General features: G+C 48.3%; 1 long non-coding RNA gene across 1 annotated transcript; it reads right to left on the bottom strand.

The window, feature by feature from the left end:
* Window positions 1-251: 251 nt before the first annotated feature.
* On the bottom strand, window positions 252-16,077 carry LOC117066668. The gene is made up of 3 exons (XR_004430442.1): window positions 16,058-16,077; window positions 2,927-2,975; window positions 252-277 (listed from the first exon to the last, which is right to left on the bottom strand). It is a non-coding gene; the product is annotated as an uncharacterized LOC117066668 (long non-coding RNA).
* Between the last annotated feature and the right edge of the window lie 5,533 nt (window positions 16,078-21,610).

Below are 21,610 nucleotides of genomic sequence, written 5' to 3'. Positions count from 1 at the left end.
CCTAAAATAAAAGTTTTCGTTCCTTATTCAAGGATATTTTTTTGAGATGGAGTTTTCCTCTTGTTGCCCAGGCTGGAGTGTAGTGGCATGATTTCGGCTCACTGCAACCTCCGCCTCCCAGGTTCAGGCGATTCTCCTGCCTCAGCCTCCTGAGTAGCTGGGATTATAGGTGCATGTCACCACGCCCAGCTAATTTTTTTTCTATTTTTAGTAGAGATGGGGTTTTATCATGTAGGCTGGGCTGGGAGTCTTGAACTCCTGACCTCAGGTGATCCACCTGCCTCAGCCTCCCAAAGTACAGGGATTAAAAGGCGTGAGCCACCGTGCCTGGCTTATTCAAGAATATTGAGGGACAGAAAATATCTATATCCATCCTCAGAACCTTAAATATATAGGTCACTACAGTCTTTATTATTTTAATTTTTGTTTCTTAGGTATTTTTTCTTGGTGGTGGTGGTGATTCGAGACGGAGCATTACTCCGTCGCCCAGGCTGGAGTGCAGTGGCGCAATCTCAGCTCACTGCAAGCTCCACCTCCCAGGTTCACGCCATTCTCCTGCCTCAGCCTCCCATCTTAGGTCTTTTTGAAAGAGGTTATGCCTCTGTTACCTAGTCTGGAGTGGTGCAGTGGTATGATCTCCGCTCACTGCACCCTCCACCTCCAGGTCTTAAGAGATCTCCCTTGGCCGGGCGCGGTGGCTCAAGCCGGTAATCCCAGCACTTTGGGAGGCCGAGACTGGCGGATCACGAGGTCAGGAGATCAAGACCATCCTGGCTAACACAGTGAAACCCCGTCTCTACTAAAAAAAAACTACAAAAAACTAGCCGGGCGAGGCGGCGGGCACCTGTAGTCACAGCTACTCGGGAGGCTGAGGCAGGAGAATGGCGTAAACCCGGGAGGCGGAGCTTGCAGTGAGCTGAGATCCGGCCACAGCACTCCAGCCTGGGTGACAAAGCGAGACTCCGTCTCAAAAAAAAAAAAAAAAAAAAAAAAGAGATCTCCCTGCTCAGCCTCATGAGTAGCTACAACCACAGGTGCATGCCACCACAGCCCACTAATTTTTGTATTTTTTATAGAGATAGAGTTTTGCCATATTGTCCAGTCTGGGCTCAAACCCCTGATCTTAAGTGATCTACCTGCCTTAGCCTCCCAATGTGCTGGGTTTACAGGCATGAGCCACTATGCCCAGCCCCTTTTAAATTCTTTTTAAATGTTTGTTTATTTTTGAGACGGAGTTTTGCTCTTGTTGCCCCGGCTGGAGTCCAATGGCATGATCTCAGCTCACTGCAACTTCCGCCTCCCAGGTTCAACTGATTCTCCTGCCTCAGCCTACGGAATAGCTGGGATTAAGGCATGTACCACCATGCCTGGCTATTCTGTATTTTTTTTTTTTTTTTTTTGAGGCAGAGTCTCGCTCTGTCGCCCGGACTGGAGTGCAGTGGCCGGATCTCAGCTCACTGCAAGCTCCGCCTCCCGGTTTACGCCATTCTCCTGCCTCAGCCTCCCGAGTAGCTGGGACTACAGGCGCCCGCCACCTCGCCCGGCTAGTTTTTGTATTTTTAGTAGAGACGGGGTTTCACCGTGTTAGCCGGGATGGTCTCGATCTCCTGACCTCGTGATCCGCCCGTCTCGGCCTCCCAAAGTGCTGGGATTACAGGCTTGAGCCACCGCGCCCGGCCTCTGTATTTTTAGTAGAGAAGGGGTTTCTCAGTGTTGGTCAGGCTGGTCTCGACCTCCTGACCTCAGGTCATTCGCCTGCCTTGGCCTCCCAAAGTGCTGGGATTACAGGCTTGAGCCACTATGCCTGGCCAAATTTTTTATTATTTTTATTATTATTATTTTTTTTTTGAGACAGAGTCTCGCTCTGCCGCCCAGGCTGGAATGCTGTGGCCGGATCTCAGCTCACTGCAAGCTCCGCCTCCCGGGTTCACGCCATTCTCCTGCCTCAGCCTCCCGAGTAGCTGGGACTACAGGCGCCCACCACCTCGCCTGGCTAATTTTTTTTGTATTTTTTAGTAGAGATGGGGTTTCACCGTGTTAGCCAGGATGGTCTCGATCTCCTGACCTCGTGATCCGCCCGTCTCGGCCTCCCAAAGTGCTGGGATTACAGGCTTGAGCCACCGCGCCCGGCCTTTTATTATTTTTAAATTAGACGTGTGGTCTCACCATATTGACCATTTTGGTCTCGAACTTCTGGCCTCAATCCCTTGTGTTGGCCTCCCAAAGTGTTGGAGTTTAGACGCCATGCCCAACCACTACAGTCTTTTTGTTGTTTTGAGACGGAGTCTCGCTCTGTCGCCCAGGCTGGAGTGCAGTGACGCAATCTTGGCTCAGGGCAAGCTCCACCTCCCAGGTTCATGCCATTCTCCTGCCTCAGCCTCCTGAATAGCTGGGACTACAGCGCCCACCACCTCGCCTGGCTAATTTTTTGTATTTTTAGTAGAGATGGGGTTTCACCGTGTTAGCCAGGATGGTCTCGATCTCCTGACCTCGTGATCCGCCCGTCTCGGCCTCCCAAAGTGCTGGGATTACAGGCTTGAGCCACCGCGCCCGGCCTTTTATTATTTTTAAATTAGACGTGTGGTCTCACCATATTGACCATTTTGGTCTCGAACTTCTGGCCTCAATCCCTTGTGTTGGCCTCCCAAAGTGTTGGAGTTTAGACGCCATGCCCAACCACTACAGTCTTTTTGTTGTTTTGAGACGGAGTCTCGCTCTGTCGCCCAGGCTGGAGTGCAGTGACGCAATCTTGGCTCAGGGCAAGCTCCACCTCCCAGGTTCATGCCATTCTCCTGCCTCAGCCTCCTGAATAGCTGGGACTACAGGCGTCCACCACCACACCCAGATAACTTTCTGTATTTTTAGTAGAGATGGGGTTTCACCGTGTTAGCCAGGATGGTCTCCATCTCCTGACCTCGTGATCCACCCACCTCAGAGTCCCAAAGTGCTGGGATTACAGGCGTGAGCCACCACACCTAGCCAACCACTACAGTTTTTTTTGTGTTTGTATGTATGTGTGTGTGGTGTGTGTGTGTGTTTTGAGATGGAGTCTCGCTCTGTTGCCCAGGCTGGGGTGCAGTGGCGCGATCTCGGCTCATTGCAAGCTCCACCTCCCAGGTTCACGCCATTCTCCTGCCGCAGCCTCCCGAGTAGCTGGGACTACAGGCGCCTGCCACAACACCTGGCTAATTTTTTGTATTTTTAGTAGAGACAGGGTTGCACCGTGTTAGCCAGGATGGTCTCGATCTGACCTCGTGATCTGCCCACCTCAACCTCCCAAAGTGCTGGGATTACAGGTGCGAGCCACCGTGCCAGCCATCACTACAGTTTTTTAATTCAAATATTTAGGGAAAAATGGCAGTTTTATAATCACAGATTATCTCACTGCCATTTTGTTTTGAGACAGTGTCTCGCTTTGTTGCTCAGTGCTAGAGCGCAGTGGCGCGATCTTAGTTCACTGCAACCTCCGCCAGGTTTAATCGAGCCTTCTGCGTAACTGGGATTACAGTCACACACCACCACGCCTGGCTAGTTTTTTTTGTATTTTTTTTGTATTTTTTTTTTTTTTTGAGACAGAGTTTTGCTCTTGTTGCCCAGGCTGGAGTGCAATGGCATGATCTCGGCTCACCTCAACCTCCGCCTCCCGGGTTCAAGTGATTCTCCTGCCTCAGTCTCCCAAGTAGCTGGGATTACAGGCGTCCACCATGCCCGCTAATTTTTATATTTTTTAGTAGAGACAGGGTTTCACCATTTTGGCTAGGCTGGTCTCGAACTCCTGACCTCATGATCCACCCACCTCGCCTCCCAAAGTGCTGGGATTAACAGGCGTTGAGCCACCATGCCCGGCCCTCTGGCAAGTTTTTAAAAAATACCAAAAGCGGCCGGGCACGGTGGCTCAAGCCTGTAATCCCAGCACTTTGGGAGGCCGAGGCGGGTGGATCACGAGGTCAGGAGATTGAGACCCTCCTGGCTAACACGGTGAAACCCCGTCTCTACTAAAAATACAAAAAACTAGCCGGGCGCGGTGGCGGGCGCCTGTAGTCCCAGCTACTGGGAGGCTGAGGTGGGAGAATGGCGGGAACCCGGGAGGCGGAGCTTGCAGTGAGCCGAGATCGCGCCACTGCACTCCAGCCTGGGCGACAGAGCGAGACTCCGTCTCAAAAAAAAAAAAAAAATACCAAAAGCCTGTACCCTACCCCCAGAAACGTATTTTCAAAGCAATATGGAATTGAAAACCACCTCTGGCAGGCATCCTCACAAGTTAAGCACCTTATGGTGAAGATTAAATGAGGTAATGTGTTTTTTTTTTAATACTGCTATGAAAATATTAATGTGTTTTATCTTTTTTTTTTTTTGGAGACAGGGTCTCACTCTGTTGCCCAGACTGGAGTACAGGTGGCACGATCTCGGCTCACTGCAACCTTTGCCTCCCAGGCTCAAACGATTCTTGTGCCTCAGCCTCTGGAGTTGCTTGGATTACAGGAGTGGGCCACTACTGCCTGGCTAATTTTTTGTATTTTAGTAGAGATGGGGTTTCACTATGTTGGCCAGGCTGGTCTTGAACTCCTGACCTCAAGTGACCCACCCGCCTCAGCCACTCGAGGTGCTGGGATTACAGGAATGAGCCTCTGTGCCCAAACAATGTGTGTTTTAGATGTCTAGCATGATGTCTCCCACATGTAAGTTGTTTCTTGTTTTTGCCTTTTTTTTTTCTTTTCCTGAGACAGAGTCTCGCTGTCTCTTTGGTACCCGAAGAAGCAAAGCATCCATCCATAGGATGAGTTAGAGTTCTGATTATCTACATTGTGACTTGAAAGTTACTGCTGGTTGTGGTAGGAAATAGAGGCATACCTCACAAGGACTACAGGCTTGGTCCCAGACTGCAGCACTACAATAAAGAAGATAGGCCGGGCGTGGTGGCTCAAGCCTGTAATCCCAGCACTTTGGGAAGCTGAGACGGGTGGATCATGAGGTCAGGAGATCGAGACCATCCTGGCTAACACGGTGAAACCCCATCTCTACTAAAAATACAAAAAATTAGCCGGGCGAGGTGGCAGGCGCCTGTAGTCCCAGCTACTCCGGACGCTGAGGCAGGAGAATGGCGTGAACCCGGGAGGCGGAGCTTGCAGTGAGCTGAGATCTGGCCACTGCACTCCAGCCCGGGTGACAGAGCAAGACTCCGTCTCAAAAAAAAAAAAGAAGATACTCTCAGTAAAATGAGTCACACAAATTTTTCCGTTTTTCAGTGCATATAAAAGTTATATTCAGCCCTGGCAATATAGTGAGACCCTATCTCTACAAAAAATAAAAGCCAGGTGCAGTTGTGCATGCCTGTAGTTCCAGCTACTCTGAAGACTGAGGTGAGAACATTGCCTGAGCCCAGCGGGGAGGCCGAGGCTGCAATGAGCTGTGATCGTGCCACAGCAGTCCAGCTAGGTTGACAGGGTAAGACGCTGTCTTAGGAAAAAAAAGTTTATACTGTAGTAAGGTATTCAGTAGCATTATGTCTTAAAAAAAATACATAACTTTAGTTTTTATTTTTTGGGAGGGGGTGACAGGATCTTATTTTCTGTGTTGCCCAGGCTAGAGGGCAGTGGTGCAGTTATAGCTTACTGCAGCCTCGAACTCCTGGATGCAAGAAATCCTCCACCTCAGCCTCCCAAGGTGTTGGGTATAATGAGCCACTGTTTCTGGCCCATACCTTAAAGCACTTTCTTTTGTAGACAGGGTCTTGCTTGGTCCACCCAGCCTGGAGTGCAGGGATGTGATCACAGTTCAGTGCAGCCTGGACATCCCAGACACCTGTAATCCCAGCTAGTTGGGAGGCTCAGGCAAAGAATTGCTTGAACTCAGGAAGCGGAGGTTGCAGCGAATCGAGATTGTGGTACTGCACTCCAGCCTGGGCAACAGAGTGAGACTGCATATCAAAAAAACCCAAAAAACATAGTATCTGCAAAGTGCAATAAAATGAGGCATGTCTGTAAGCATGTTTTTTTTTTTTTTTTTTTTTTTTTTTTTTTGAGACGGAGTCTTGCTCTGTCGCCGGGGCTGGAGTGCAGTGGCCGGATCTCAGCTCACTGCAAGCTCCGCCTCCCGGGTTCACGCCATTCTCCTGCCTCAGCCTCCCGAGTAGCTGGGACTACAGACGCCCGCCACCTCGCCCGGCTAGTTTTTTGTATTTTTTTAGTAGAGACGGGGTTTCACAGTGTTCGCCAGGATGGTCTCGATCTCCTGACCTCGTGATCCGCCCGCCTCGGCCTCCCAAAGTGCTGGGATTACAGGCTTGAGCCACCGCGCCCGGCCGTAAGCATGTTTTATAATGAGACTTTGGTTTTTATAGTGGTAGCTAATTTAAAAAGTTCCTCGAGGTAAAACATAGTAGAACAGAGTATATAAACTAGTTTGGAATTAATCTGTTATTTGAATTGTAGATTGTTATTTCCCTGTAAGCAGTGCTGTATGAGGCACTTTTAGGATTTCTTATACCCTGAGGGCTTTGTGAAACACTTTAAAGTCCAAGAATTATCACCTAATATTTGTTTTCTTGGCTGGGCGTGGTGGCTCATGCCTGTAATCCCAGCACTTTGGGGGGCTGAGGCGGGTGAATCACGAGGTCAGGAGATCGAGACCATCCTGGCTAACACGGTGAAACCCCATCTCTACTAAAAATAAAAAAAAATTATCTAGGTGTGGTGGTGGGCACCTGTAGTCCCAGCTACTCAGGAGGCTGAAGCAGGAGAATGGTGTGAACCAGGGAGGCGGAGCTTGCAGTGAGCCAAGATTCCGCCACTGCACTCCAGCCTGGATGACAGAGCGAGACTCCGTCTCAAAAAATATATAAATTATAAATTATATATATATATATTTTACTGTTCATATTTTAAAGGTATATTATGTGGCTAAATTTGCCACAAGTTACAGAATTAGAATGTTAAGGAAGAATTTTTCCACATTTTTTCTGGGGATACCCTTTGAAATTATGTATTTGTAATTTTTTTTTTTTTTTTTTTTTTTTTTTTTTTTTTTGAGACGGAGTCTCGCTCTGTCGCCCGGGCTGGAGTGCAGTGGCCGGATCTCAGCTCACTGCAAGCTCCACCTCCCAGGTTTTACGCCATTCTCTCGCCTCAGCCTCCCGAGTAGCTGGGACTACAGGCGCCCGCCATCTCGCCCGGCTAATTTTTTGTATTTTTTTAGTAGAGACGGGGTTTCACCGTGTTAGCCAGGATGGTCTCGATCTCCTGACCTCGTGATCCGCCCGTCTCGGCCTCCCAAAGTGCTGGGATTATAGGCTTGAGCCACCGCGCCCGGCCGTATTTGTAATTTTAACAAATATATTTGCAAAGGAGGCTAAATTCTTCTCTAGGAGAACAGGACAGATGGGTAATGGGGTTTTCTTGTTTTTTTAATTTTTTTGAAACAGGGTCTTGCTCTGTCACCCAGGCTGGAGTGCAGTGGTGTGATCATGGCTCACTGCAGCCTAAACCTTTGGGCTCAAGCAGTCCTCCTGCCTCAGCCTCTTGAGTAGTTTGGACCACAGGCACACACCACCATACATACAAAAATACAAAAAATTGTAGGCCAGGCACAGTGGCTCATGCCTGTAATCCCAGCACTTTGGGAGGCTAAGACAGGTGGATCACTTGAGGTCAGGAGTTCAAGACCAGCCTGGCCAACGTGGCAAACCCCATCTCTACTAAAAATACAAAAATTATCCAAGCGTGTTGGCAGGCGCCTGTAATCCCAGCTACTTGGGAGGTTGAGGCAAGAGAATTGCTTGAAACTGGGAGGTGCTGCAGTGAACTGAGATCACACCACTGCACTCCAGCCTGGGCAACTGAGCGAGACTGTGTCTCAAAAAAAAAAAAAAAGTTGTCTAGGTGTGGTAGCTCACACCTGTAACCCCAGCACTTTGGGAGGCTGAGGCAGGCAGATCACCTGAAGTCAGAAGTTTGAGACCAGCCTGGCCAACATGGCGAAACCCCATCTCTACTAAAACTACAAAAATTAGCCAGGTATTGCTGGTGGGTGCATGTAATCCCAGCTACTCAAGAGACTGAGGCCAGAGAATCGCACGAACCCGGGAGGCAGAGGCTGCAGTGAGCCAAGATTCAGCCATTGAACTCCAGCCTGGGCAACAGACAGAGATTCCATCTCAAAAAAAAGGGAAAGTTTGTCTGGGGACAGTGGCTCACGCCAGTAATCCCAGTACTTTAGGAGGCTAAGGCGCGTGGATCAGGAGGTCAGGAGTTCGAGACCAACCTGGCCAATGTGGTGAAACCCCGTCTCTACTAAAAATACAAAAATTAGCCAGGCGTGGTGGTACGCGCCTGTAGTCCCAGCAACTCGGGAGGCTGAGACAGAAGAATCGCTTGAACCTAGGAGGCAGAGGTTGCAGTGAGCCGAGATCACGCCACTGCACTCCAGCCTGGGAGACAAAGCGAGACTCTGTCTAAAAAAAACAAAAAAGTTTTGTATTTTTTGTAGAGATGGGATCTTGCCACGTTGCCCAAGCTGATCTTGAACTCCTGGACTCAAGCAGTTCTTTTGCTTCTGCCTCCCAAAGTGCTGGGATTCTGCTTGTTTTTAAATAGAGAAATAGCAGTATAGTATTGGGGTAAACAGGAGAAACTTAAACCACATAATTTTATTCAGTCCTTACTCTGAGGAGGAGGAAATATGAATTTCCTCTTGAGGAGGACAATTTAGGAATCATGCTCTCCATCTCTACACTTTAGAGCGGTTAAAAAGGACCCAAGAGGGTCATGTCAGACCTTAGTAGAGTGTGTGTGCCATTCTGTTAACTTTAACTGGAAATAAAGGGAAGACATAAACTTGACAAAGCCATTTTCCTCATGTGAGAACTCTCGGTTTATTTGTTTAATGGCAAATGAGTTTTAAAAGGAAATAAACTCCTTGAGCTGTCTCTTCCAGTACATTGATCTGTCTTTTTTTGTGAGGATACAGCTAAGAAAAGAATGGACAGATGCATACTAAATTTGGCCTTCGAAGTAATGGATGCAGAATGTGTCTGTGAAGATGTGGTTAAGTCACAAGTGATACACTTAAGGGACACCCTGAGATGTTGGGATTGAGAAGTAAAGTTTGGGGGAAATACTTGTCCCTGCATGATTTTGTTTTTTTTTTTCTTGAGACGGAGTCTCACTCTGTCACCCAGGCTGGAGTGCAGTGGCTGGATCTCAGTTCACTGCAAGCTCCACCTCCCGGGTTTATGCCATTCTCCTGCCTCTGCCTCCCGAGTAGCTGGGACTACAGGCGCCCGCCACCTCACCCAGCTAGTTTTTTGTATTTTTTAATAGAGACGAGGTTTCACCGTGTTAGTCAGGATGGCCTTGATCTCTTGACCTTGTGATCCGCCCGTCTCGGCCTCCCAAAGTGCTGGGATCACAGGCTTGAGCCACCGCGCCTGGCCTCCCTGCATGATTTTGTTAGTTCAATCACTTAACCAAGTTCAAAAGCACATGACTAGCATTTTTGTTTCTTTCTTTCTTTTTTTTCCAGGCAGAGTTTTTGCTCTTGTTTTCCAGGCTAGAGTGCAATGGCACGATCTTGGATCACTGCAACCTCCACCTCCTGGGTTCAAGCAATTCTCCTGTCTCAGCCTCCCAGGTAGCTGAGATTACGGGCATGTGCAACCATGCACAGGTAATTTTGTATTTTTAGTAGAGACATTGCTTCTCCATGTTGGCCAGGCTGGTCTCAAACTCCTGACCTCAGGTGATCCATCTGCCTCAGCCTTCCAAAGTGCTGGGATTACAGGCGTGAGCCACCATGCCTGGCGACTAGCATTTTCTTCTTTTTTTTTTTTTTTTTGAGGAGGAGTCTCGCTCTGTCGCCCGGACTGGAGTGCAGTGGCCGGATCTCAGCTCACTGCAAGCTCCGCCTTCTGGGTTTACGCCATTCTCCTGCCTCAGCCTCCCTAGTAGCTGGGACTACAGGCGCCCGCCACCTCGCCCGGCTAGTTTTTGTATTTTTAGTAGAGACGGGGTTTCACCGTGTTCGCCAGGATGGTCTCGATCTCCTGACCTCGTGATCCGCCCGTCTCGGCCTCCCAAAGTGCTGGGATTACAGGCTTGAGCCACCGCGCCCGGCCTTAGCATTTTCTTCTAATAAAGAAATAAAGTAGAATAGAAAATACAGGCCGGGCGCGGTGGCTCAAGCCTGTAATCCCAGCACTTTGGGAGGCCGAGACGGGTGGATCACGAGGTCAGGAAATCGAGACCATCCTGGTCTACACGGTGAAACCCCGTCTCTACTAAAAAATACAAAAAACTAGCCGGGCGAGGTGGCGGGTGCCTGTAGTCCCAGCTACTCGGGAGGCTGAGCCAGGAGAATGGCGTAAACCCGGGAGGCGGAGCTTGCAGTGAGCTGAGATCCGGCCATTGCACTCCAGCCTGGGCGATAGAGCGAGACTCCGTCTCAAAAAAAAAAAAAAAAAAAAAGAAAATACATAAGACAGGCCGGTCGCAGTGACTCATGCCTATAATCCCAGCACTTTGGGAGGCCGAGGCGGGTGGATCATGAGATCAGGAGTTCCAGATCAGCCTGACCAACATGATGAAACACTATCTCTACTAAAAATACAAAAATTAGCCGGGCATGGTGGCAGGTGCCTGTAATTCCAGCTACTCGGGAGGCTAAGGCAGAGAATTGCTTAAACCCTGAGGTGGAGGTTGCAGTTAGCCAAGATCGTGTAATTGCCCTCCAGCCTGGGTGACAGATCGTGACTCTGTCTCAAAAAAAAATGAAAATATGTAAGAGCGGGCTTGGTGTGGTGGCTCCCACTTGTAATATGAGCACTATGGGAGGCTGAGACGCGCAGATCGCTTTGAACTTAGGAGTTCGAGACCAGCCTGGCTGACATGGCGAAACTCCATGTCTACTAAAAATACAAAAATGAGCTGGGCATGATGGCGTGTGCCTGTAGTCCCTGCTCCTTGGGAGGCTCAGACAGGAAAATTGCTTGAACCCAGAAGGTGAGGTTGCAGTGAGCCGAGATTGCACCACTGCACTCCAGCCCAGGTGACAGGTGAGTGAGACTCCGTCTCAAAAGCAAAACAAAACAAAAGCAAACCCATGAAGGAAATACTAAGAATGTATATGAAACTATTGTGAATCTAGGCAGTTACTATTGTAGGTCAAAAACAGTCAAATATCTGCTTTTTCATGGAGTTCAAAATAATAAGTGTCGGCTGGGCGCAGTGGCTCTCGCCTGTAATCCCAGCACTTTGGGAGGCTGAGGTGGGCGGGTCACGAGGTCAGGAGATCAAGACCATCCTGGCTAATACATGAAACCCCGTCTCTACTAAAAATACACACACAAAAAATTAGCTGGGCATGGTGGTGGTGGGCACCTGTAGTCCCAGCTGCTCGGGAAGCTGAGGCAAGAGAATGGTGTGAACCTGGGAGGCGGAGTTTGCAGTAAGCTGAGATCATGCCACTGCACTCCAGCCTGGGTGACAGAGGGAGACTCTGTGTCTCAAAAAAAAAAAAAACCAAAAAACAAAAAACAAAATAATATATGTCTACTGGATCATACTGAAAGACACCATCTGAGATTGGTTCAATCTAGATCACAGAATCTAGGGAGAGTAAATCGCAAGAAGAAGGGCAGTGTAGATTGCCATTTCCTTTGGCATTATGGGATAAGTTGAGGCTGGTTAAAATTACAGAGAGGCCAGACATGGAGGCTCATGCCTGTAATCCTAGCACTGATCCTCCTACCTCTTAGTCTCTGGAGTAGCTGGGACTAAAGGCAGGCATCTCCACTCCTGGCTAACTTTTCTGTTTTTTGTAGAGATGGAGTGTTGCCATGTTATCCAGGCTTCTTTTTTATTTTTCTTTTTCTTTCTTTTTTTTTTTTTTTGAGACGGAGTCTCGCTCTGTTGCCCAGGCTGGAGTGCAGTGGTGCAATCTCTGCTTACTGCAAGCTCCACCTCCCGGGTTCACGCCATTCTGCTGCCTCAGCCTCCCGAGTAGCTGGGACTGCAAGCACCCGCCACTGCGCCCAGCTAATTTTTTGTATTTTTACTAGAGACAGGGTTTCACCGTGGTCTCGATCTCCTGACCTTGTGATCCGCCCGCCTCGGCCTCCCAAAGTGCTGGGATTACAGGCATGAGCCACAGCACCCGGCTTTTTGTTTCATTTTGTTTTGAGATGGAGTTTTGCTCTGTTGCCCAGGCTAGAGTGTAGTGGGCGACATTGGCTCCCTGCAACCTCTGCCTCCCGAGTTCAAGTGATTCTCCTGCCTCAGCCACCACACCCTGCTAATTTTTGTATTTTTAGTAGAAACAGGGTTTCATCATGTTGGCCAGGATGGTCTCAAATGCTAACCTCAGGTGATCCGCCCACCTTGGCCTCCCAAAGTGCCTGAATTTCAGGCCTGAGCCACCATGCCCGGCCTACACCTGGCTAATTTTTGTGTCTTTTTTTTGGTAGAGATGGGGTTTCAGCATGTTGGCCAGGCCGGTCTCAATGCCTGACCGCAGGTGATCCACCCGCCTTGGCCTCCCAAAGTGCTGGGATTACAGGTGTGAGCTACTGGGCCCGGCCTTTTTTTTTTTTTTTTTTTTTTTTGAGACACAGTCTTGCTCTTTTGCCTAGGCTAGAGTGCAATGAATGGCGTGAACGCCGTCTCCCAGGGTTCAAGTGATTCTCCTGCCTCAGCTTCCCAAGTAGCTGGGAGCACAGGCACCCACTACCACGCCCAGCTAATGTTTGTATTTTTAGTAGAGATGAGGATTTACCATATTGGCCAGGCTGGTCTGGAACTCCTGACCTCTTGATCCACCCGCCTCAGCCTCCCAAAGTGCTGGGATTACAGGCATGAGCCACCGTGCCTGGCCTTATATTCTTGAGTAAAACATTTCACTTACCCAGCAACAAATTTCAAATCTAACAGGATTCCTGTCCATATTAAAGGAAAATTATTAGGGCTTTAAATATGTAAACACTTTCTGATACCTTTTAAATAGTAAGGATTTATTGCCACTTGCTTCAAAACAGTATCTTGTGTTCTGAGAATATACTGAGAATAGTGGGTTTACAAAAGCCTACTGTAAAAACTGATTACTAAGCTTTTTGAATTACAAATGGAAGACTAGGGCTTTGAATATGGTAGGAAAATAGCAGCAGGGGTCTAAAGGAAATTGAAGAGCACTTAAAGGCGTGAAAAGTTCGGCCGGGCGCGGTGGCTCAAGCCTGTAATCCCAGCACTTTGGGAGGCCGAGACGGGCGGATCACGAGGTCAGGAGATCGAGACCATCCTGGCTAATATGGTGAAACCCCGTCTCTACTAAAAATACAAAAACTAGCCGGGCGAGGTGGCGGGCGCCTGTAGTCCCAGCTACTTGGGAGGCTGAGGCAGGAGAATGGCGGAAACCCAGGAGGCGGAGCTTGCAGTGAGCTGAGATCTGGCCACTGCACTCCAGTCCGGGCGACAGAGCGAGACTCCGCCTCAAAAAAAAAAAAAAAAAGAAAAGTTACCAAGAGTATGGGCAACTGCTCATTCTCTTTTAAAAAATTTAATTTTTCTTTTTTTGAGATGGAGTCTCGCTCTGTCACCAGGCTGGAGTGCAGTGGCACGATCTTGGCTCACTGCAACCTCCACCTCCCTCCCGGGTTTAAGCAATTCTCCTGTCTCAGCCTCCCGAGTAGCGGGGATTACAGGCACAGGCCACCATGCCCGGCTAACTTTTGTGTTTTTAGTAGAGGCAGCATTTCACCATGTTGGCCAGGATGGTCTCAATCTCTTGACCTTGTGGTCCGCCTGCCTCGGCCTCTCAAAGTGCTGGGATTACAGGCGTGAGCCACCGCGCGTGGCCTAATTTTTTTTTTTGAGATAGAGTCAAACAAAAACAAACAAAAAACAGCCTACGTTACCCAGGCTGGAGTGCAGTGGCGCAGTCTCAGCTCACTGCAGCCTCTGCCTCCCAGGTTCAAGGGATTCTCCTGCCTCAGCCTCCCAAGTAGCTGGGATTACTGGGGCCCACTGACATGCCCAGCTAATTTTTGTACTTTTAGTAGAGACGGGATTTCACCATGTTGACCAGGCTGGTCTCAAACTCCTGACCTCAAGTGGTTTGCCCACCTCGGCCTCCCAAAGTGCTGGGATTAGAGGCGTGAGCCACTGTGTCTGGCCTTACATTTATTTATTTTATTTATTTATTTATTTATTTTTGTATTTTTTAGTAGAGACGGGGTTTCACCATGTTAGCCAGGATGGTCTCGATCTCCTGACCTCGTGATCCGCCCGTCTTGGCCTCCCAAAGTGCTGGGATTACAGGCTTGAGCCACCGCGCCCGGCCTACATTTATTTTTTAATAAAACTAGTTATGGGGTCTTGCTATGTTGTCCAGGCTTGTCTTGAACTCCAGGGCTCAAGCAATCCTCCTGCCTCAACCTCTCAAACTGCTAGGATTACAGGTATGAGCCACTGTGCCTAGCCCATTCTCCTCATACCTGCATTTTAAAAGCAGGTGAAATTGACAAGTATATAAGGCAGTGGGTTTTTGTTGTTATTTTTTTGAGAAGTCTCACTCTGTCACTCAGGCTGGAGTGCAGTGGCATGATCTTGGCTCAATGCAACCTCCGCCTCCAGGTTCAAGTGATTCTCCTGCCTCAGCCTCCTGAGTAGTTGGGATTACAGGTGTGTACCACCATGCTCGGCGAATTTTTTTTTTTTTTTTTTTTTTTTTGAGATTGAGTCTCGCTCTGTCGCCCTGGCTGGAATGCAGTGGCCAGATCTCAGCTCACTGCAAGCTCCGCCTCCTGGGTTCACGCCATTCTCCTGCCTCAGCCTCCCCAGTAGCTGGCACTACAGGCGCCCGCCACCTCGCCCGGCTAGTTTTTTGTATTTTTTAGTAGAGACGGGGTTTCACCGTGTTAGCCAGGATGGTCTCGATCTCCTGACCTTGTGATCCGCCCATCTCGGCCTCCCAAAGTGCTGGGATTACAGGCTTGAGCCACCGCGCCCGGCCGAATTTTTGTATTTTTAATAGAGATGGATTTTCACCATGTTAGCCAAGCTGGTCTCAAACTCCTGACCTTAGGTAATCTGGCCTCCCAAAGTACTGGGCTAATAGGCATGAGCCATTGCACCCGGCCATAGCAGTGACTTTTTCTTTTTTCTTTTTTTTTCTTTTTTGAGACGGAATCTTGCCCTGTCACCCAGGCTGGAGTGCAATGTCGCCATCTCAGCTCACTGCAATCTCTGCCTCCCGGGTTCAAGTGATTCCCCTGCCTCAGCCCCCTGAGTAGCTGGGACTACAGGCACGTGCCACCACGCCCAGCTAATTTTTTGTAACTTTAGTAGAGACGCGGTTTTACCATGTTGGCCAGGCTGGTCTCGAACTCCTGACCTTGTGATCTGCCCGCCTTGGCCTCCCAAAGTTTTGGAATTACAGACATGAGCCACCGTGCCCGGCTTTTTTTTTTTTTTTTTTTTTGAGATGGAGTCTCGCTCTGTTGCCCAGGCTAGAGTGCAGTGGCGCAATCTCAGCTCACTGCAAGCTCCGCCTTCAGGGTTCACGCCATTCCCCTGCCTCAGCCCCTCGAGTAGCTGGGACTACAGGCGCCCGCCACTGTGCCCGGCTAATTTTTTGTATTTTTAGTAGAGATAGGGTTTCACCATGTTAGCCAGGATGGTCTCGAACTCCTGACCTCGTGATCCACTTGCCTCGGCCTCCCAAAGTGTTGGGATTACGGGCCTGAGCCACCACGCCTGGCCACCACCCCCCTGCTTTTTTTTTCTTTTTTTTCTCTTTTGAGACGGAATCTAGCTCTGTTGCCAGGCTGGAATGCAGTGGTGGGATCTCAGCTCACTGCAACTTCGGCCTCTCAGGTTCAAGCGATTCTTCTGCCTCAGCCTCCTGAGTAGCTGGGACTACAGGCACGTGCTGCCATGCCTGGCTAATTTTTGTATTTTTAGTAGAGATAGTGTTTCAGAGTTACCCAAGATGGCCTTGATCTGTTGACCTTGTGATCTGCCCGCCTCAGCTTCCCAAAGTGTTGAGATTACAGGCGTGAGCCAACACGCACCTGGCCAGCAGTGGTTTTAAAATGAAAGCTTATGGAAACCTGGTATTGTTTTATGAGGACAGTCATGAAAAAGGTGACAAAGGACAGAGGGAGAAAGGGCCAGGATCTGGGACCCTCTGCCCAGTTTTAACCACAGCTGCTTTGCTGTTAATTCTATTTTATATATATGAGTTTTGCTTTCAGAGAAGTTCAAGAGGCTGGGCACAGTTAACTCAAGCCTGTAATCTCAGCACATTGGGAGGCAGAGGTGGGAGGATCCTTTGGAGCCAGTTCGAGAGCAGCCTGAGTGACATAGCAAGACTCTGTCTCAACCACAACAAAAGCCAGGTGTGGTGGCATGTGCCTGTAGTCCCAGCTACTCAGGAGGCTGATGTGGGAGGATTCCTTGAGTCCAGGAAGTGGAGGCTGCAGAGAGCTGAGATTGTGCCACTGCACTCTAGCCTGGGTTATTTAGAACAAGACTGTGTCTCAAAAAAAATAAGTTTAAGAAACACTGCTGTAGGTCACGAAGAAGCTGTTAGACCCTTCCTTGTCATCAGAATTAATCTTTCTTCTGTTTCCTTTGGTTTTTTGGTTAACTTGAGAACTTAAACAAATATGCCAAATAGGCCAACAGCCTTACTCACTTGTTTGTTTTACATACATTTGCTGTGACTCATAAATCAGATTAGATTAAAAGGGTTCTCCTGGGACTGATTCCTTACCTTTGCAGCAAAGGTTCTCAGCCTAAGCTGTAAATGAGAATTACCTGTTTAACATTTTAAAGATATCCATGACTAAACTCTCACCCCAGAAATTGCAATTTAGTAGATTTTGGGTGGAGACCTGGCATTCATTTGTATTCTTCAAAAATCTCATAGGTGATTCTGATGTGCAGCCAGGATGGGGCACTTCTAATAGAAAGTTTTCTGGTTTTTTTGAGATGGAGTCTTGCCCTGTCAACCAGGCTAGAGTGCAGTGGTATGATCTGGGCTCAGTGCAACCTCCGCCTCCTGGGTTCAAGCGATTCTCCTGCCTCAGCCTCCCGACCAGCTGGGACTACAGGGGTGTGCCACCACGCCCAGCTAATTTTTGTATTTTTAGTAGAGATGGGGTTTCACCATATTGGCCAGGCTGGACTTGAACTCCTGACCTCGTGATCCACCCGCCTCGGTCTTCCAAAGTGCGGGGATTACAGACGTGAGCCACTTTGCCTGTCCTGCATGTACATTCTTATATTTATCTCATTCCAGCCCTCATAATTCAGAACAGGTGTCAGAGGCGTTTGAACCAGAGCAACTCCATCTTGAATAAGTTCTGGATAAAATAAGGCTGAGACCTAATGGGCTGCAATCCCAGACAATTAGGCGTTCTAAGTCACAGGATGAGATAGGAAGTCAGCACAAGATACAGGTCATAAAGATCTTGCTGATAAAAGAGTTTTCAATTAAGAAGTCGGTCAAAACTCACCAAAACCAAGATGGCAATGAGAGTCATCCTAAAAATTAGCTGGGCGTGGTGGCGGGCGCCTGTAGTCTCAGCTACTTGGGAGGTTGAGGCAGAAGAATTGTGTGAACCCGGGAGGCAGAGCTTGCAGTGAGCCACGATTGCACCACTACACTCTAGCCTGAGTGACAAAGCAAGTCTCCATCTCAAAAAAAAAAAAAAAAAGAGAGTCATCCTCACTGCTACAGCCTCTCCAGCACCATGACAGTTTACAAATGCCATGGCAACATCAGGAAGTTACCCTATGTGGTCTAAAAAGGGGAGAAACCCTCAGTTCTGGGTATTGTCCAGCCCTTGTTTAGCATATAATCAAGAAATAACCGGCTGGTGCGGTGGCTCATGCCTGTAATCCCAGCACTTTGGGAGGCCGAGGCGGGCGGATCATGAGGTCAGGAGATCAAGGCCATCCTGGTTAACACGGTAAAACCCCGTCTCTACTAAAAATATAAAAAATTAAAAATATAAAAAATTATCTGGGCGTGGTGGCGGGCACCTGTAGTCCCTGCTACCTTGGGAGGCTGAGGGAGGAGAATAGCGTGAACCTGGGAGGCAGAGGTTGCAGTGAGCTGAGATCACGCCACTGCACTCCAGCCTGGGCGACAGAGCAAGACTCCGTCTCAAAAAAAAAAAAAAGAAAAAAGAAAAAAAAAGAAAAATGAGGCTTGAGGGCATGAATGATGTACCAGTGTCTTATATTGGGAAAAGGCAAAACCAGAACTTCAGTCTTTTGGCTTCTAATCTATTGTAGCATTGCCTCACCAAGCTATCTTCTACTAGACTTCAAGGAAATAAGTACAACCTGAAAATGTAAGCCAAAGGACCCTGTGAGTCAAGTCCAAACCCCTCATTTAACATACAAGTATGTGATTGCTTTATAAATAAGTGTGATAATAAAATGGACTATCACTTTGATGACTTGTATATTGAGCCAAGCAGTTTCCATCCATGAGGTCATTTAGTCCTCAAAACTCCATGGACCCCAGGTACTATTGTGTGTTTATTTCAGAAAGGTGAAAACTAGTGCTCAGAAAAGGTAAGGGTCGTGACTCCAATCCCAATTTCTCCCATGAGAGTCTGAGCCAGCAACCACTATACTCCACTACCTCCTAGTTGGTAATTATATGATTTCTGAGGAAGGCATGCTCACTGACTAGATTGGTCTGATTTTTTGTTTTCTTTTAAGGTTTTGGAAATGTAGGCTCAGCCATTTAAGAATGGGAAGATTGGGCCGGGCGCGGTGGCTCAAGCCTGTAATCCCAGCACTTTGGGAGGCCGAGACGGGCGGATCACGAGGTCAGGAGATCGAGACCATCCTGGCTAACATGGTGAAACCCCGTCTCTACTAAAAAATACAAAAAACTAGCCGGGCGACATGGCGGGCGCCTGTAGTCCCAGCTGCTTGGGAGGCTGAGGCAGGAGAATGGCGTAAACCCAGGAGGCGGAGCTTGCAGTGAGCTGAGACCCGGCCACTGCACTCCAGCCTGGGCGGCAGAGCGAGACTCCGTCTCAAAAAAAAAAAAAAAAAAAGAATGGGAAGATTGGACAGGTGCAGTGGGTCACGCCTGTAATCTCAGCACTTTGGGAGGCCGAGGCGGGCAGATCACGAGGTCAGGAGATTGAGACCATCCTGGCTAACACAGTGAAACCCCGTCTCTACTAAAAATACAAAAATTAGCTGAGTGTGGTGGTGGGTGCCTGAAGTCCCAGCTACTCGGGAGGCTGAGGCAGGAGAATGGAGTCAACCTGGGAGGCGGAGCTTGCAGTGAGCTGAGATTACGCCACTGCACTCCAACCTGGGCGACAGAGCAAGACTCCGTCTCAAAAAAAATATATTGGGAAGATTGGCCAGGCATGTGGTGGTTCATGCCTGTAATCCCAGCACTTTGGGAGGCCAAGGTGGGTGGATACGAGGTCAGGAGAGTGAAACTATGCTGGCTAACATGGCGAAACCCTGTCACCACTAAGAAACTACAAAAAATTAGCCAGGCATAATGGTGTGCACCTGTAGGTCCCAGCTACTCGGGAGGCTGAGGCAGGAGAATCGCTTGAACCTGGGAGGTGGAGGTTGCAGTGAGCAGAGATCGCACCACTGTACTCCAGCCTGAGTGACAGAGCAAGACTGTCTCAAAAAAAAAAAAAAAAAAAAAAGCCGGGCGCAGTGGCTCAAGCCTGTAATCCCAGCACTTTGGGAGGCCGAGACGGGTGGATCACCAGGTCAGGAGATCGAGACCATCCTGGCTAACACGGTGAAACCCTGTCTCTACTAAAAAATATAAAAAACTAGCCGGGCGAGGTGGCGGGCGCCTGTAGTCCCACCTACTTGGGAGGCTGAGGCAGGAGAATGGCGTAAACCCGGGAGGCGGAGCTTGCAGTGAGCCCAGATAGCGCCACTGCACTCCAGCCTGGGCGACAGAGTGAGACTCAGTCTCAAAAAAAAAACCAAAACCCCCCCCCAAAATAAAAATAAAAATAAATAAAAGAATAAAGGAATGGTAAGATTTTGGCCAGGTGTGGTGGCTTACGCCTGTAATCCCTGCACTTTGGGAGGCCAAGGAGGGTGGATCACCTGAGGTCAGGAGTTTGAGACCAGCCTGGCCAATATAGTGAAATGCCATCTCGACTAAAAATACAAAAATTAGCCAGGGGTGGTGGCGCGTGCCTGTAGTTCCAGCTACTAGGAAGGCTGAGGCAGGAGAATTGCTGAGGCAGGAGAATTGCTTGAACCTGGGAGATGGAGGTTGCACTGAGCGCCATTGCACTCTAGTCTGCGTGACAAGAGCGAAACTCCACTTCAAAAAAAGAAAGAAAAGGGAACTTTCTAAAGCAAACAAGTGGTGTGCTTCGCGCTGTTGTGGTAAGCACATAAATGCATGATCCATGCTTTCTAGAAGAGAACTTCTCACTGGCTTTTCATGAAAGCCCAGGGGGAGGGTGGTTAACCCAGACTGCCCAGAATACAAACTTCCAACTACCTGGAAGGTGGCTTTGCAAAGAGGAATGTGGTTCAATTATTATGGAAATATTGAGCAGACATCTGCCTTGAGGAAATATGCAAGACATGAGAAGGGCTTATCTATCAACTGCCTGCCCTCTTTTGCCCAAGGCTTTCCTATTATGATCTTGTAAACCATCATTCCTGAGTCCTCCAAGTGTGTCTGCATTTGTTGCATGGATAGATTTACCCAGACAGGTGGAAGAGTCATGACTTAAGGGTTATAAACAGCTGCAGAGGCCTGAGCTGCTCCCATAGTCTTGGTAGCAGGGAATGAGGCCATTCCTGGTGCCAGGCATTAACCAGCCTTAGAATAGGCCTCCAGATAGGAGCCACTGTAATTTTCATCCAGTACATGCACCACCCATCACAACTAAACAGTAACATTAAAATGTAAAGAATTTCCAGTCCTTTTAAAAGGGATCATCTTGGCGTGCTGTCGCTGACTCATAGTGCTGCTGCTTTGAGACTATTAGGTTTCTAAATGGGACACACAGTAGGTATTCAATAAATAAATGTCAACTTGTTGCAGTACTTTTCATCCTTTAAGGAGGATGCCCTTACTATTCCACCATCAGTAAAGCAAATGAGAGAATAGTAACAGTGACAAATCTCCCTTCTTCTTGCCGAGGTTGTAACTCCCCAAGAAAGAGCTTCACCCTCTGTCAGGTAACGTTTTTTTTTTTTTTTTTTTTTTTTAGAAGGTAAAAAAAACCAAATATTTTATTTTTGACATCTTCAAGGAAGGTATATGTAAATAGGAAACACACATAAAATCCCTGAGCACAAATAGAAAACAAACGATTAAATATAATGACAATTGCAGAAATATAGATTGAAGGTAAAATAGATTAAGGATGCTGCCCTTTGATGCCACTTTCTGTCAATAAGGCATAAGATAAATTTGTGAGCCTCATATTTCTCTGATCCGCAGGTTAAATTTGCCATCCTGTGATTCCTTGTCACCATTTCAAATATCAGGCTAAACATCATGTATTCCTCTGGGGTATTCACAATCTTCAGAGAGTAGTTGATAGTGATCACATTTCTTCTGAAGTCTTTGTTGATCCAAGAAT

The sequence above is a fragment of the Trachypithecus francoisi genome, unplaced genomic scaffold (assembly GCF_009764315.1).
Source record: "Trachypithecus francoisi isolate TF-2019V2 unplaced genomic scaffold, Tfra_2.0 Lachesis_group20, whole genome shotgun sequence".
Taxonomy (NCBI): domain Eukaryota; kingdom Metazoa; phylum Chordata; class Mammalia; order Primates; family Cercopithecidae; genus Trachypithecus; species Trachypithecus francoisi.
Note: the sequence above shows the minus strand (reverse complement) of the source record. Positions and strands in the feature narration are given on the sequence as shown.